The 15,719-nt window shown below is 40.4% G+C and overlaps 1 protein-coding gene across 4 annotated transcripts in view; it reads right to left on the bottom strand.

The window, feature by feature from the left end:
- Positions 1–15,719, bottom strand: part of ST3GAL6 (ST3 beta-galactoside alpha-2,3-sialyltransferase 6) — a 75,302-nt gene that overhangs the window by 38,429 nt on the left and 21,154 nt on the right. For 3 of the 4 annotated variants that reach the window (XM_053565760.1, XM_053565761.1, XM_053565762.1), the window contains exon 2: positions 6,392–6,559. The exons of the other annotated variant lie outside the window; for it this stretch is intronic. The gene's annotated coding sequence lies outside the window, so the exon portion shown is untranslated. The remainder of the gene's footprint in view (positions 1–6,391; positions 6,560–15,719) is intronic. 4 annotated transcript variants of the gene reach the window in all.

The raw sequence follows: 15,719 nt of genomic DNA, 5'->3' as shown, positions 1-15,719 counted from the left end.
GCTGCCCCTCGTTTAAGTTTAGTCCTTAATCTAATTAGATAGTCTGGGTGTGTGGGGGCAGCTTCATTTACAGACTGAGGTTATTGGGCACTTACCAGATGCCCAGCATAGAACTAGGCCCTTTTCCACTTAATGACGTAATCAGGGATACTATCTCCTCCATGCTAGAAATGTTTAATACCGAGGGCAGTAGCCAGAATTCAAACTGAGATCTGCCTAATTTCAAAGCCCACACTTTTAAATTGTGCTGAATGAACAACTCAAATTACTGTATTTTTAACTATAACAGTGTGAATTAATATGTTCACTTAACAATACCTTTTTTAAATGAAACAAGAGAGTAAGACCCATTAAATGTACACATTTAAAAGTATATTTACTTACAACATTATAACATTAAAAACTATTTGTCTCACAATTAAAGAGATAAATGTTAAAGAATCAGTATTCTGGTTGATGGGATTTTCTGCTTGAAAGACTGAAAAATTCTCAATAGGCCATAATTAAAGATAAAAAAGGCTAGCACATCCAGATTTAAACATTATTATACAATATTACATGTGAAGAGGCCAAATTTAAATCTGAATTTATGAACTACAGTTATTTAGTACAAATTAAGACAAGAACTCTGACATAACTGAGTAAATTAATAGAAAACTATAATTTGATTTATTCTCCCTTCCCCCCAAAAACCCAGATTTGTACAGTTTCAACAAATTGGATCAACTATACAAATCCTGACAGATTTCTAAGGGTATAACTGTTTCTTTTTTGCATGTCAGAAGGAGAACATAAATAACTTTCTTTCCCTTACTCCCCCAATTCTTCTACTAAGGCAATGATATGAAGCTGGTTCCTACATATACACATACACTTCTCAGTTTCTCGAAAAAGCCAGTGCTTTTGCTAAGATCTTTTCACTTAGTAAAATCTAAGCCCTCATTATCAAAGCAGATTACCAAATCTCCCCTGAAAATGGGATGTGCTCATCGCAAAGAATATAAAAAGGACAGAAATGACTATTCAGCAGAATTTCGCTTTTTAATAGCACAGCCGGACACACTAAAATCATTCAGCTAAAAGCAACTGAACTGCATACTAAAAATAAATGAACTGGAGTTCCTGTTTTCAAGATCTCTCCCTGTAGACTAAGCTCCATTGCAAATACACAAGGAAGCTTTTATGGGAATTTCTTATGTTCCTACTATTTTTTCATATTTTCTTCCGGGGCCTCTTTCTTCTCTCACAATGAAAATGTTCTCTACTTCTTTATATCAACATCCGACTGATATTAATCTCCAAGAAGAATTCCATATTGTTAACAGGTGATGACTGTGGTTGATTTTTTTTTTTTTTTTTTTTTTGGCCGGGGCAGGGTTTGAACCTGCCACCTCCGGCATATGGGACGGGCGCCCTACTGCTTGAGCCACAGGCGCTGCCCGACTGTGGTTGATTTTTAAAATTAGCTTTATTGAGATATTTTTGTGCAATCGAATTCACCATGTTTAAATCTACTATTAGATGAATTTTGGAAAATGTATAAAATTAGGTAACCACCACCAAAGACATGATATTAACATTTCCATCAAGCCCCAAAGTGCCTTAATTCCTCTTTACAGTAAATTCCTTTTGCCTACTTCCTGGCACCTAGCAAACTAATCTATCACTATAGTTTTGCTTTCTCTAAAGTTTTGTATAAATGGAATCATACAGTCTATATCTTATTTCTGGTAACTTCGGTGAACATATTGCTTTTAGAAAAAAACTGTCCCAACTGTTGCTCCTACTGGGAATTCATTCTTTCTTATTGCTAAGTAGTTATTACAAGAACTACTACAACACTGCTTGTTTATCAACTCACCAAATAATACACATTTCTTTGCCATTTTTGGTTATTATAAATAAAGCTGTGTTGAACATTCAAGTACAACTCTTTGAATGGATATACATTTTCAGGGGTCACACAGTAAATATATATTTAAGCTTATGTGAAAACTTTATATAGTGCATACCGATGCCTACCAGTTTTGAATAACACATTTACTTCAATCTCTCAGTGTAAAAGGAAAAAGTCCCTACCTATAGCAATTCAAATTACTGATGCTGACAAGGTAAGAGCCTCTTAATCAAGCATTTCATAACGCAGATGTATTTTTTTTTTTTTTTTGTGGTTTTTGGCCGGGGCTGGGTTTGAACCTGCCACCTCCGGCATATGGGACTGGCGCCCTACTCCTTGAGCCACAGGCGCCGCCCTACGCAGATGTATTTTACTTAAGGATATGAGGAATATTGCTTACAGTGTGGTGAGGGAACTAAGTTATACTATTCCTAAATTATTTTGATTATCTGTTGTAAGAAGTAAAGCAGAATATTTTAGACCCCTGCTACTCCAAGTGTGGTGCCCGGATCAACAGTATCAGCATCACTTGAGAATCTGGAAGAAATGCAGAATCTCATCCCCGCTCTTTGATCCGCCGAGTCAGGACCTGCATGTTGGCAAGAGCCCCAGGTGACCCGTGCGTTTGAGAATTGCTGCTGGAGAAGGTCAGGGAAAAGAGGAAGTGCATCCAACTGACAGGATCGGGGCTTCACAGAAAACGTAGCTCTTCAGCTCCATCTTTTAAAAGTCTTTGGAGTTTGACCTTTTGAATTTTCAATCAACAGAATTTTCTCTGAAGAATCTGGTCAGACATGCTTTGAAAGTAAGAGCAATTTCCTTTACCATCCTAGGGAACATTTATGGTACTCTGTAAATTCCCTGGACCTGTCCCTCCTGTGTTATATTCAGTCATATTCTTCCATCTATTTCCGGCATCACTATGATATTACTGCCATTTGTGAGAGAAAATAAGCAGGACTACTCCGTTCAGATTGCACCTATGGGACACAGACTTCATTCTGCATCTCTTTCAGATTCACCTACAAGTGCCAATCAAATCACCAGTCAACTGATTACAATATTTCCAATTATTGGAATTCATAACATGGGCCCACGAACTGCAGACCTGAGAGCAGGAAAGACCACAAGAGTTGAGGACATTCAGACAGAGAAAGGTCTTAGGTGCCATATTACAGGGGAGGCAGCCAGGATTTAGAAAAGTTAAAGCATTTGTCAAAAGTGATCTTTCCAGGTGGCGCCTGTGGCTCAAAGGAGTAGGGGGGCAGCCCCATATACCAGAGTGGAGGGTTCAAACCCAGCCCTGGCCAAAAACTGCAAAAAAAGAAAAAAACAAAAAGTGATCTTTCCAATAAGCAGAGTTTGTGGCACAGGAGAACATTTTTCCCTGGGTTCCACTCCAGCAAAACTGCTATCTCATTGTGGGTGCACAGTCATATTTACTTACTCAATGAGTAAGCAAACGAGTCAATAAGGAACTGAATTAATTAATATCTCTACCCACCCCCCACCTACACACACACACACACACACACACACGTCTTTGTTCTGTTCTAATGCTTTCTGATATGTATGGTTTTCAATTCTGAACCACCTCCCCGTGGGGGGCACCAAACTGGTCTGGGCCTCACACTGCTAACTTCTCTGCCTGTGCTTCTGGACTTCCTCTTCCTGCTCTGCCCACCTCAATACAGGTGTTCTCAAGCTGTTTATCTTAATCCTGTTTCCTAAACCCCTGTTCTCATTACTTCTCCACCTTAACTATTGGCAATGATCTATAATCTTTCTTCCCTTTAAACCAAACCATGTGCTTTACCTGGTATAAAATCTTCAAAGTGCAGCTCTCATCTTGTCACTTAGCCTAGCCTTTAAGACTTCTATAGTTTTGTCCTCCCACCTCACTTTCCATCATCTTCGTCATGCAATTTCTTCTTTGTAGGTAACAGCACAATTAGGTATTAAGATTGCTTCCTTTGCAACCAGACACCCCTGAGTTTGAGCCTCAGCACTTCCTCTAATTGTGTCACCAGGTGAATTTGCTTTACTTCTTTATACTTCAGTCTCCTCAGCTAAAAAATGGGAAATATTATAACAATACTACCTATAAGGAGCTACTATTATCTGAAGCACTTAGATAAGTATCTGACATACAGTAAGGTAATCTTGTTTTAGTTCTTCCTTTAAAAATAATAAAGCAGCTGGGCTTGGTGGCTCATGCCTGGAATCCTAGCACTCTAGGAAGCCAAGGCGGGAGGGTCCCTTGAGCTCATGAGTTCAAGACCAGCAAGAGCAAGAGTGAGACCTGTCTCTACTAAAAATAGATAAATTAGTGAGGCATAGTGGTGCAGCCTCAGGAGGCTGAGGCAAGAGGATGGCTTGAGCCCAAGTTGAGGTTGCCATGAGCTATGATGCCACAGCACTCTATGCAGGGCAACCAAGTGAGACTGTCTCCAAAAAAAAAAAAAAAAATCAATCTCTGCTTGACTTATTAAATACTACAATTAAAAACAATAAAATTAACAAAGCATTATCTGGCCACATACCAAGCTAAAAAACTAGCTTCATAATATCCTGGGTAAAGATCCAGCATAAAGAACTCATGATATCATGTGCTAATAATAGCCTCAAAAAATTAAGTTTATATTATTGTGCTAGCTATTTTTGCTGCACATTCATTTTAAAATTTTAATATATCTATAACAGGAAGCCTTACTCATCTGCTTCTGAATATAAAATGAAAGGATTTCAATATAGTAGTAATTCACTGGCAAAACTCATCTTGGAATTAGAGCCTATTCTGGTTATATAAACCACACCTTTTTATGATTCTCATGATAAAATTGCTCTTAGTATAAATAAACAACAAACAGAAAATCCACATTTGTAATCTTCCATCTTCTTGATGCCAGAAAGTGTAAATATTAACAGGAAAGTTAGCACTACATATAGTGTATGTCTTGAAGGAAAAAACATTAAGAACTCTATAAAAAAATCAGAGCTGACAAATAGGTTTCACCTTACACTCTCATATGAACCCATTATGATATTGAGAAGGATTCAGAATTGTGCCCTAGGCTTAGAAGCAAACAAAGTAGTGACTCAACAGTGTCTAAAACGGTAAGTTGTAAAACTGGAATTTGTGTTAGCCCTAAGCTAGAGAACGAAGGCAGAAGAATAAACATGTGTAACAGATGGCAATAAAATGGGTCAAAATTTTCTAAACATGTCTGTGATATCACTGGTCTAAATGGGTTAGATGTACAATTCTTTTAATCCTCAAAACTACCCTTTAAGAAAGGTGTTATTGTCGTCCCTATGTAAAGATAAAGATCCTAACGTACACAGAAGTTATAACTTTTAAGTGGCAGAGCTGGGACGCAAACCCAGGCACACACCAGAATCCATGTTCAGTAGGTTACTCTCAAAATGCTTTTATCTTCTTGATGCCAGAAAGTGTAAAGATTGACAGGAAAGGTAGCCCTGCAAATCACCAAGGCGATTACAGCCCACACTACATTAAATTAAGATGTGCTGGCAATAAGAAGCATGAAGATCTAACTTAGGCTCGTGCTACTCCAGAGTTCTGTAAGTGCAGTGATTCAGGACCAAGCTGATCAAGGGCACAGTCCTGAATCATCTTCGTATGAACAAGCAAGAGCTCATGAAATTCCCTAGGACTAAATCACAAAACCATTGTGAATGTACTTATTTGCCAGTACCACTAAAGCATAATGTTCTCAGTCAGTAACTGTCTTTCACAAAAAGATCCCCAAACAAGACTATAATGTAAAAAATTTGCTAATGGAATAATTATTCTTTGATGAACTATAATGAATCAGAAAGACCACATAACTTGGTGGATAAAACACATGGCTAATTCTGGGTGGGTAGATGAGCTCCAGAGCTTTCTCAAAACAGTTTTACATTGGTGTCAAATATTTCTGCATGGGGTTCCATGAATAGTAAAGAGAATAAGCAAAAATAATTGCAAGGTACTTTAGTGAAATTATTATTAATTGTTGCATTTAAAGACAGAGAAGGGACTAGAATTAACTTTACTGAGAAAACAAGGTCCAAAGAGGTCAAGCCCTTTACCCAAGGTTACACAACTTGTTCTTATGGTAGCACAACTTCTAGAGTATTTGTGATGAATGTAATTTTCTGATTTTAATTCAAGATTTTTCTTACTTTCCTTTTATATTTTGGCTTAGAACAGTCCCAATGAAGGCCCATTTAGATTGAGAATAAAAATAGTATTTAAAACCTCCATAGTCAACTTTGGGATATGCTGGAAAGTCACTAGTTATATTAACAGCCTCACGGATGTTCTGGCTACCTGAAAAACTAGTAAGAGAGAAAATAACAAGAAGGTGTATTCACAGAAGGAGAGGGAATTTTAATATCACCTACTGGAGATCAAAACATTGTATAAGAACATTTCAAGTGTTCGAACTTACATTTAAGGAATATGGGACAATGGTCTCCTTTGCTTACCTGCACTTTTAGGAATCTGTTCCCCAAAGGCCCTCTGTTCCTGAAGGTAGAGAGTGTGGTGAGCAGGGACTAGTAAGTTGAAGGCTCAGGAAACTGCTAAATTTGTGGGGCTTCTCTGCCAGAAATTATCCAAGACCAAGGGTTGTGAAGCTTCTTCACTGGCAAGTACTGAAATAAAACATAAAGATAGCGTACTTCTAAGAATGGCTCAGCTACCCAAGAAAAATTAAAGCCATTGAAAAAACAGTAGTCAATGAAAATATTATTTTAGTATTCTGATCTCCTAAAACCTCACTTTTTAAAAAAAATGCTTTACCGGATGATGGAATTGGCAAACACAAAAACAAAGCAAGACAACAACTCTAACAGCAAACCCAGCAGCCCATATTATATTACTGTCATTCACGACTAGTTTTCCAAAGAAAATAATAGCATATCCAGCTCAATTAACCTAAGAAAACTGGTAAAAAAAGAATGATCTGTCTTATTTTTCAGCTTCTCTCCACAGCACACACAGCTTTGTTGTTACGCGCAGAGGGGAGAGCAGGACCTACCGCTCTGAAAACCATCAAAAGAAGGGAGCAGAGGGAGAAAGAAGACTGGGGAGGAGGTTGAGAAGAATAAAAATATCTGTAAGAAAGTGAGGAAAAAGGAAGTGTGGGTGAATTATTGAGAAGAGCAACTAAGTTAAGAATATGCTGTGGACTACTTCCTCAAAAAAAATTGAAAAAAAAATTGAAAAAAAAGTCTCAAACTGCCTCTGCTGCTACGGCTTTCCTTACACAAGACTAACCTTGACGCACACACATGCACCCCAAACACTGCATGGCTTGAAGAGGCTCAAATATGCTATTCTGATATTTTGACTACTTAAAGACACTTGAAAAACAGCAGGTGCAAGAAGATCACTTTGACTATTGTGCTTTTTTCTCTTTTTTGAAAACAATTCTTTTTATTTTTGCATATTTCAATGTCAAGAATAAATTTATATAACTTTTTGATTCACAGTTTTTGATTTCAATAATATGGAATTTTATACTTAGACATTTCTTTTTATTCGCCTGTCGTGTTTCCATTTTGTATATCGTCTTTTGAAAAAAGCTTCAGACATTTTTAAGAAATGTTTATTTTGCAATAATTATGCATATTTTTGATTGCATAAGCCCTGACTGAAATATTTAAATTTTTTCTTATAATAACTTTCGATTCTTGAGTTCTAATTATTAATTCATCTCTCAGTTTGCAGTAATATCTTTGTATAAACTTCAGATTAACATAGGGGTATAAACGGCTAGGTTACGTTGTTTGCGTGTGCTAGGTAAAGTCCAAGTTGTAGTTAAGCCCTTCGCCCAGGAGGTGTGGCATATACCCACACATTGTACCCGTGTTGCCCCATATCTTAAAAGCAAAAATGAAATTCCCATATGAAAGATAATCTCCTTATACCAGAAAAAAGGCAACATCTTTAGCTTCAAGGACAAGAAGTTGAGACAGACCTTGTTAGGATAACTTTTAAGGCTCCCCATATAATTTAGTCACATTATCACAGTTCACTCTTCTTTGTTCAACCCAACATACAGGGTGGACATAAAGTTCATATGCAATTTAAAATAGTAGTAAATTGCACACAAACTTTATGGACACCTTGTACAAGTACAGACATACCTAAGAGAAAGCCTGGGTTCAGTTCCAAAGCACTACAACAAATCAAATATCATAATAAAGCAAGCATGCAAATTTTTTAGTTTTCCTGTGCAAGTAAAAGTTATGTTTACACTATACGGTAGTCTGTTAAGTGTGCGATGACATTGTCTAAAAAACAATAGACATACCTTAGTTAAATAAAACTATGTTGCTAAAAAATGCTAACAATCTCTGAGCCTTCAGCAACTTGCGAACTTTTTGCCTCAATATTGATGACCGCTTACTCATCAGGTTCCTGAAGGTTGCAGTGGCCAGGGCAATTTTTTAAAAAAAGACAATAATGAAGTCTGCCACATCAATTAACTTGGCCTTTCATGAAAGATTTCTCTGCAGCATGTGATGCTATTTGATAGCAATTTACCCACAGTAGACCTTTTCTCAAAATTAGAGCCAATCCTTTCAAATTGTGCTGTTGCTTTACCAACTACATTTATGTAATAGTCTAAATCCTTTGTTGTGACTGGGTGTTGTGGCTCACGCCTATAACCCTAGCACTCTTGGGGGTGAGGAGGGTGGAATTGCTTAAGCTCAGGAGTTCAAGACCAGCTTGAGCACGAGGGAGACCCTGTCTCTGCTAAAAAGAACAGAAAAACTAGCTGGGCATTGTAGCTGGTGTCTGTAGTCCCAGGGAGGCTGAGGCAAGAGGATTAATTGTTCAAGCCCAAGAGTTTGAGGTTGCTGTGAGCCATGATGCCATAGCACTCTACCCAGAGCGAAAGAGTGAGACTCAAAAAAAGTGAATAAATAAAATAAAAAATAAAAATAAATCCTTTGCTGTCATTTCCACAATGTTCACAGTATCTTCACCAAGAGTAGATTCCATTCCAAGAAACCACTTTCTTTGCTCATCCAGAAGAGGCAAATCCTCGTTCATTACAGCTTTATCATGAGATAGTAGCAATTCAGTCCCATCTTCGTGCTCCACTTCTAACTTTAGTTCTTTTGCTGTTTCTACCACACCCACAGTTCCTTCTTCCACTTAAGTCTTGAACATTTCAACGTCATCCATGAAGTCTGGCAATCAACTTCTCCCAAACTCCTCTTTTTAACGTGGGTATTTTAACCTCCTCCCACAAATCACGAATGTTCTTAATGGCATGTAGAATGGCAAATCCTTTCCAGGTTTTCAGTTTACTTTGCCAAGATCCACCAGAAGAATCATTAACTATGGCAGCTATAGCCGTACGAAATATATTTCTTAAATAAGAAGACTTGAAAGTTGAAATTAGTCTTTGATTCATGGGCTGCAGAATGAATGTTATGTTAGCAGGCATGAAAACATCACCATAGGAGCTTATGAGAAACTAGGTACTTTGTCAGTGGCCGGCACTATTCTGAAAGAATTCTTTTCTTTTTTTTTTTTCTGTAAGAAGTATGTCTCAACAACAGGCATAAAATATTCAGTAAACCATGCTATAAACAAAGGTGTTATCATCCAGGCTTTGTTCTGTTTATAGAGCATAGGCAGAGTAAATTTAGCACAATTCTTAGGGGTTTTTAAGATTTTTGTAATGATAAATGAGCATTGGCTTTCACTTAAAGTCAGCAAGTCCCTTAGTTCCTAACAAGTTGACATGTCTTTAATGCTTTGAAGCCCAGCATTGACTTATCCTTTCTCACCATTAAAGTCCTGGATGGAATCTTCTTACAATAGAAGGCTATTTTGTCCACATGAAAATATGTTGTTTAGTATAACCCCCTTCATCAGTTATCTCAGCTCCATCTTCTTCTTGATGCATTCTCCATCAGTAGGGCTGCTTCACTTTGCACCATTACAGAGATGGCCTAATTTCTCAAACGTCAGGAACAAACTTCTGCTAGCTTCCAACTTTTCTTCTACAGCTTCTCTCAGCCTTCATAGAATTGAACAGAGTTAGGGTCTTGCTCTCTATCAGTTTTTGGTTTAAAAGAATATTGTGGCTGGTTTGATCTTCTATCCAGAACACTAAAACATTCTCCATATCGGCAATAAGTGCATTTTACTTTCTAATCATTTGGAACAATTTCAAAGGTCTTCTCCAACCCTGATTTGGGGGCAGATAGTTGAGACTTTAAGTGGCTATTAGCAGAGGTTTTTGAGTCCACATGTCCAAATTTCCAAAAAATATACTGTATCCTATACCCCTAAGAGGACAGCAACAAGTAATTTTGAACCTTAAACAGGTGTTTCATTTCCATAAAAAAAAAAAAAGAAACAGGGCTATTATTCTGAGCTTAGAAATTAACTGAAATCAATTAACTGGGTAATAGGAGGAATGGCCTGGTAAAGGGGTGAAAGTGTTTTCTGTCTGTTTAAAACCCCTCCCACTCTTCTTGGGAATTAAAACCTGTATCCCTGCTCCTGGCCATTGGTCAAGAAGGGCAGGGGAGCGTCTTTTGTTCTTTGTGCCACAGGAGATACCCCAAGGAAATTGTCCAGAGGAGGTTACAAGATTTCCTTAGCCCAAAATGAGATTAAACAGAGTTCATGTGATTGCCCTGGCCAAATATAGAATTATTCAAAAGTATCCCCTATAAAAAAAAATTATCCCCTATAAAACCTCTGTATTTCTGCTCAAAAGGAGGACATTGGTATTTTCAGACCAGAAACTACCTTCTCATTTGCTGGCTAATTAATAATTTCCTCTTTCTTTCTCCTCAAATCACTTGTCCTCATTCCTCAGTTGTAGCCCCTTAAAAAAGTGCTGAGCTTTCAGTAACAGAATTTGGTGTCCCTGAGGGGACCCCACACACGCCAACAGAGTGACCCTGCAAGTGCTAGAAGAGGTGGGAAGCAGCCCTAGTCAAGCCATTAGAAGGAGAATCACCTTTTCAGGTAAGAGAGTGAGAGGTCATCCTAGCAGCTGCTGGAGTCTATTTAGCTCCAGAAAACTCCTGTCTCTCTTACCTGAATTAGACATGGCTCTGAACAGCTTTAATTTTGTTGAGAAGGAAATGGATCTGGAAGTGTTCAGAAAACCTCAGCCATTTCTGTGAGTGAGTTCCCCAGCATGCATGCTGAGGTTTTGAATCTTCTAGCCCTGTGGCAGAGAATTTATTTGGAGGTACCATTTGGGGCAGAAGTCACAAGGTTAAGTGGAATTAGGAAACCTGGTTTGAATTCAGAGTTCATTTGTAGTTCCCAGAGAAGGAGAGGCCTACACCATGATATAGGGAGGGTTTTGAGCCTTGTAGCCCTGTGGCAAAGCATTTGAGGCACTGTTTGAGGTACCATTTGGGATGGTGTTTGTCCCTTTGGATTCCCATTTGATTGATAGCCCATGGCATTTTAGATTGTATTGGGAATTCTCTATATTTCTTGTGTTTGATTACTTGTGAGTTTTCATACCTACTATATCTATAGATTATTGTGATACCAATTGTCTGGAGTGTGAGGAACAGTGGTAACTGGTGGTCCTTGGTTTATTCTGAGCTGGTGGTTCTTTTCTCAGGAATTTGTTGTATGGGTCATAATTTTGATTTCAAAGCTCTTTCTAAAGGGTCTTCTCCATTGCCTCTTCCTCCTAAAATTAATTTCAATCAGTCTTATGTGCTTTTGTAAAAGAGGAAAGCAAACTCTCGTTTGTAGATAAATAAGAGCCTGAGTTACATGTAAGAGGGTGGGAACGACTCAGTGATGAAACACTGTGGAGTTCCTCCACCCCACAATATAAACACCCCAGCCTGGCTATTTTTTTTTTAAAGAAGAATGGGAGAAACCCTTTAAAAATAAGGAAATACGAAGAGACCAACCCCTTTGGGCCCTGCAGTTGGTTTAAGGAGCCTCTACTTGCAAGTATTTGTATAAACAGGAAGCCTCAAAGGCATGCCAAGTTTTCTAGGATGGCCAGGTCTTGTGCACAAGGTTTTATTGAAGGCCAAATTACATTAAGAAAAATTCAGCACTCGAATGGTTGACCTGCCACTACAGAGTTAAAATGTTGACTCTGAAGTTCTGGGCTTCAGATAAACTCATTGTTTATGGCATACAGAATGATTTGCGGGCTGGCACATGTGGCCCACCACGGAGCAGGGCACAGCAAGGGGGAAGGAATGCCCACCACCACTGGCATCTTGGCACCATGGGAGGGGGCCAGGGAGGGCATTGCCCGAATTAATTGTTCAATCTCACACTCACTAGGTTATGACTTGGGATTGGGAATAGTCTCTCCTTACCCAGCAGGGAGCTAAATTTGGCCACAAGGCACCCATAACTGGGGTAAGGCAACCAGCATGAGTCCCTTGTAGTTGGTTAATATGGCCTTTAAAGTAGACTAAGCTCTCTATGCCAGCTGAGGATCTTTTGATAGTCATAAAGAAAGACCATTGTACCTGTGGGGTACAATCAGTGTGCTTTTTAGAAAAGGACATTAGAAAAAACCCTGCCCCAAATTACAAAAGGCTCTGGGTAACAAGACACTCTCAGGAAAGCAAATGGTTCCTTTACATCCAGGACTCAGATGATGAAGGAAGGGTCCTAGGGCCCCCACACCCACCCCACTAGTAGCTCCAACCCCAATATCCCCTTAGATGCCCCAAGGGCAAAGTGTCAGTGGGGACATGATTAGTGGACCTTTGTGAATAAGGGGGGCCCGGGGCTCCATGCTTCCCCACTGAAACCCCAGATGCAAATTGGCAGTGGGGATTCAATCGGTGCTAACACACATGGGCAGAAGCAGTTTGGAGAAAGCAGGGCCACCTACCTTCCCACCGTGGCCCAGGCCCTGGGACCAACCACCCACAGGCAGCTTTGTAGGTGGCAGCTGAGAACTCCCAGCAGTGGGCCCAGGGCCAGGACCAGGACAAGCAGTGGGGAGCACCGGGAGCTATTCTAAAAGCAGCAGAAGCTCACCTCTGAGGCCACTGCTAAGCTCCTGCTGGATGGGTGCCTGGGCCTAGTGAAGTGTGCGGGGGGGGTGGGGTGGGGGGGGTGTGTGTGACTGACGTCGTGGAGCAGTTCACTTTAAAGTTAAGGCCTCATGAGACCTGCACTTTGTTGCTGCATTTGCAAGAAGAAATCTACCAAAAGTGAGTAAGCCCTACAGGCCAACAGACCCCCAGAATGTGCAGAAAGAATTTAAAGTTTCCATAACAATGTGTGCAGATTTGTGTAGGATTTACATGCCATTAATGACCTTGTACAAATGATTATGAATGGTGGTCATATTTGAATGGCAGGATCCTGGGACTAGGGTGGCCTCTTGGTACTTCTGAACTATGTTGCCTCAGGGGTTTAAAAGGGCTCTCCAGCCCTGCAGTTTAACTGGCAGCTTGTGGAAGCTGCAACTGGACAGATTTGGAAACAGCAGGTTACTTACTTGGGATTTCAAATTAGCAAAGGAACCAGCAGCCTAATTTTAGACTGAAAGCAAGTCATCTTGAATCCTAAGGTGCCCAGAAATAAAAGGCAACTGCACAGGTTCCTAAAAATGGCAGGGTTCAATCGCGTCTGGATCCCAACGTTTGGACTAACAGCAAAGACTTCAGAGGGGGCCCCTGAAAATACAGATGTGGGGCCCCTGACCTGAACCCCAGAGGTCAAAATGCCTTTGAAAACAGAAGCAGAGTCTTATGACTGCCCCACTTAGTGGTTGCCTTAATAAAGATGTGGGAGGATATGTCACCGTAAGTGGCATACTTGTCAAACCCAGTGAACAATATTGTGAGAAGATGGCCTCCGAGCCCTGGGGCTGCAGCAGCCACTTGTGAGTTGAATCTTAACCTCGCCATCCTTTTACCAGCTGAAAGAAAATGAGCCTTTGCAGCATGACTGTTTAGACTGGGTTCTGCAGACCTTCTGTTCTAGCAGGATGGATGTGTCCTATCAGCCAATGCCTGTGCCAAACTGGGATCTTTTCACAGGTGGGAGCAATCTTATGGACAATGAAGGGCTGGGTGGATATACAGAGACAATGGCAGTTGCACTGCCACCTGGGACTTCAGCCCAGAAAGCTGAACTGATTGCATTAACCAGAACTCTTCAGGAAAAAAGGCTGGGTAGAGGCTTGTCCTACCGGAAGGGAGAGAGTCTGAAGTTACCAGCATCCTTCTGATGGGACTTGTTCAGAGATGGGCTCTTCCCAGGAGCTGCTGGCACGGGAGAGGGCCTTTGCTGAGTTCCCGAATACATATGCCAGCATGGAGTAGGAACAGGATTCAGAGGACACTGGGATGATGGACTTTAGTCCAGGGAAAAAGACCAAGCTGATGGAGAATGGCATGCTGGGGATGAACACTACTGGCAGACAGCTGCAGAAACAGCTCCACAGGTCAAGGCATCCCCATGTTTGGCTTCTTCATAGTGGCATTCATCAGGGGAATCTTTGCTTTCCGCTATCTGCAACTGTATCTACTGCACAATGTCCTGTGGTCGTCCATGAGCTTCTTCAAGTGGACCCCCCCAGTGGGAACTAGGTGAACTATTTCTCCAAGGCCAGATACCGTGAACTCAATGATCCTTCAGGTCATCAAGACATACACAGGCTCCTTTCTCCCACACAGAGTGATAACGGACCCTTTACATATCAGAGGTAACTCAGCAAGTAAGCAAAGCCTTACATCTAGAATGGAAATTGCATGCATCCTGGAATTGATGCAGGAAACCTACCTAAAGTGGAATAAGGTGTTCTACTTGTCCTGCCCCGGATATGGGCAGGACCTAGAGGCAGGCTTAAGGTGAGCCCCTTAGAAATAGTTTATGAGAGACCCCTCATAGCACTCTGAGGTGCCCACTCCAGTTAGAAGCAGAGGAATGAAAGGGACCCTATGAAGTGTCTCTGATAAGACATACCTCATTGAAATTGTCAGAAGTAAAAATCTTGGGTCCAACCTACCAGAGTAAAGAGGTGTCCCACAGAACAGGTGGACCCAGGCGCAAGTGGATAGGCCAGTCTCTAAACGATATAAAATATGTTTAAGGGGAGGGAAAAAGGAAAATGTTGATATTTTTTGCTAACCTTCCTTTTTACACAGCCTTGTATCTGACATTATGAGCAAAGGACCCACTTACTAGTCTTACTAGTGTCTTAGATACCAATGGTAAAAGAGAAAACAACCTCTTATAAGGTTTCTTCCCCTAGTTTGCCTTGTCATCCTGTCAATCCTCACAGTAGTATCTGTTGTGCATGCGCGGTCTTGCCTCCTAATCTATTGTATTCTTTATACAAACCTTCCATCAAAAACATCAGCCCAATTCAGCAGGAAGCAGTTTGACGACCGTGTTGTCCCTCCTCCCATAGATACTGACAGTGGGCAGTATGTAACAGGAGGAATGGCCTGAAAAAAGGGTAAAAATGTTTTCTGTCTGTCTAAAACCCCTTCCACCCCTTTGGGGAATTAAAACTGCATTCCTGCCTCAAGCCAGTGTTCAGGAGGGGTAGGAGAGTGTTCTTAGTTCTTTTATTATAGGAGACTCCTCAAAGGAATTGTCCAGGCAGAAATAAGGAGATCGTCTTAGCCAAAGATGGGATTAATCAAAACCCTCCCCTCCAAAATCTCTGTATTTCTACTCAGAAGGTACACATTGGTACTTTAAGACTGGAGTCTGCCAACCTTCTCATTTATTGGCAAATTAACTTCTCTTCCTTCTCCTCAAACCACTTGTCCTCATTTTCCTGATGTGGACTTGAAGACAAGTGCTGAACTT

The sequence above is a fragment of the Nycticebus coucang genome, chromosome 16 (genome assembly GCF_027406575.1).
Source record: "Nycticebus coucang isolate mNycCou1 chromosome 16, mNycCou1.pri, whole genome shotgun sequence".
Lineage (NCBI taxonomy): Eukaryota > Metazoa > Chordata > Mammalia > Primates > Lorisidae > Nycticebus > Nycticebus coucang.
Note: the sequence above shows the minus strand (reverse complement) of the source record. Positions and strands in the feature narration are given on the sequence as shown.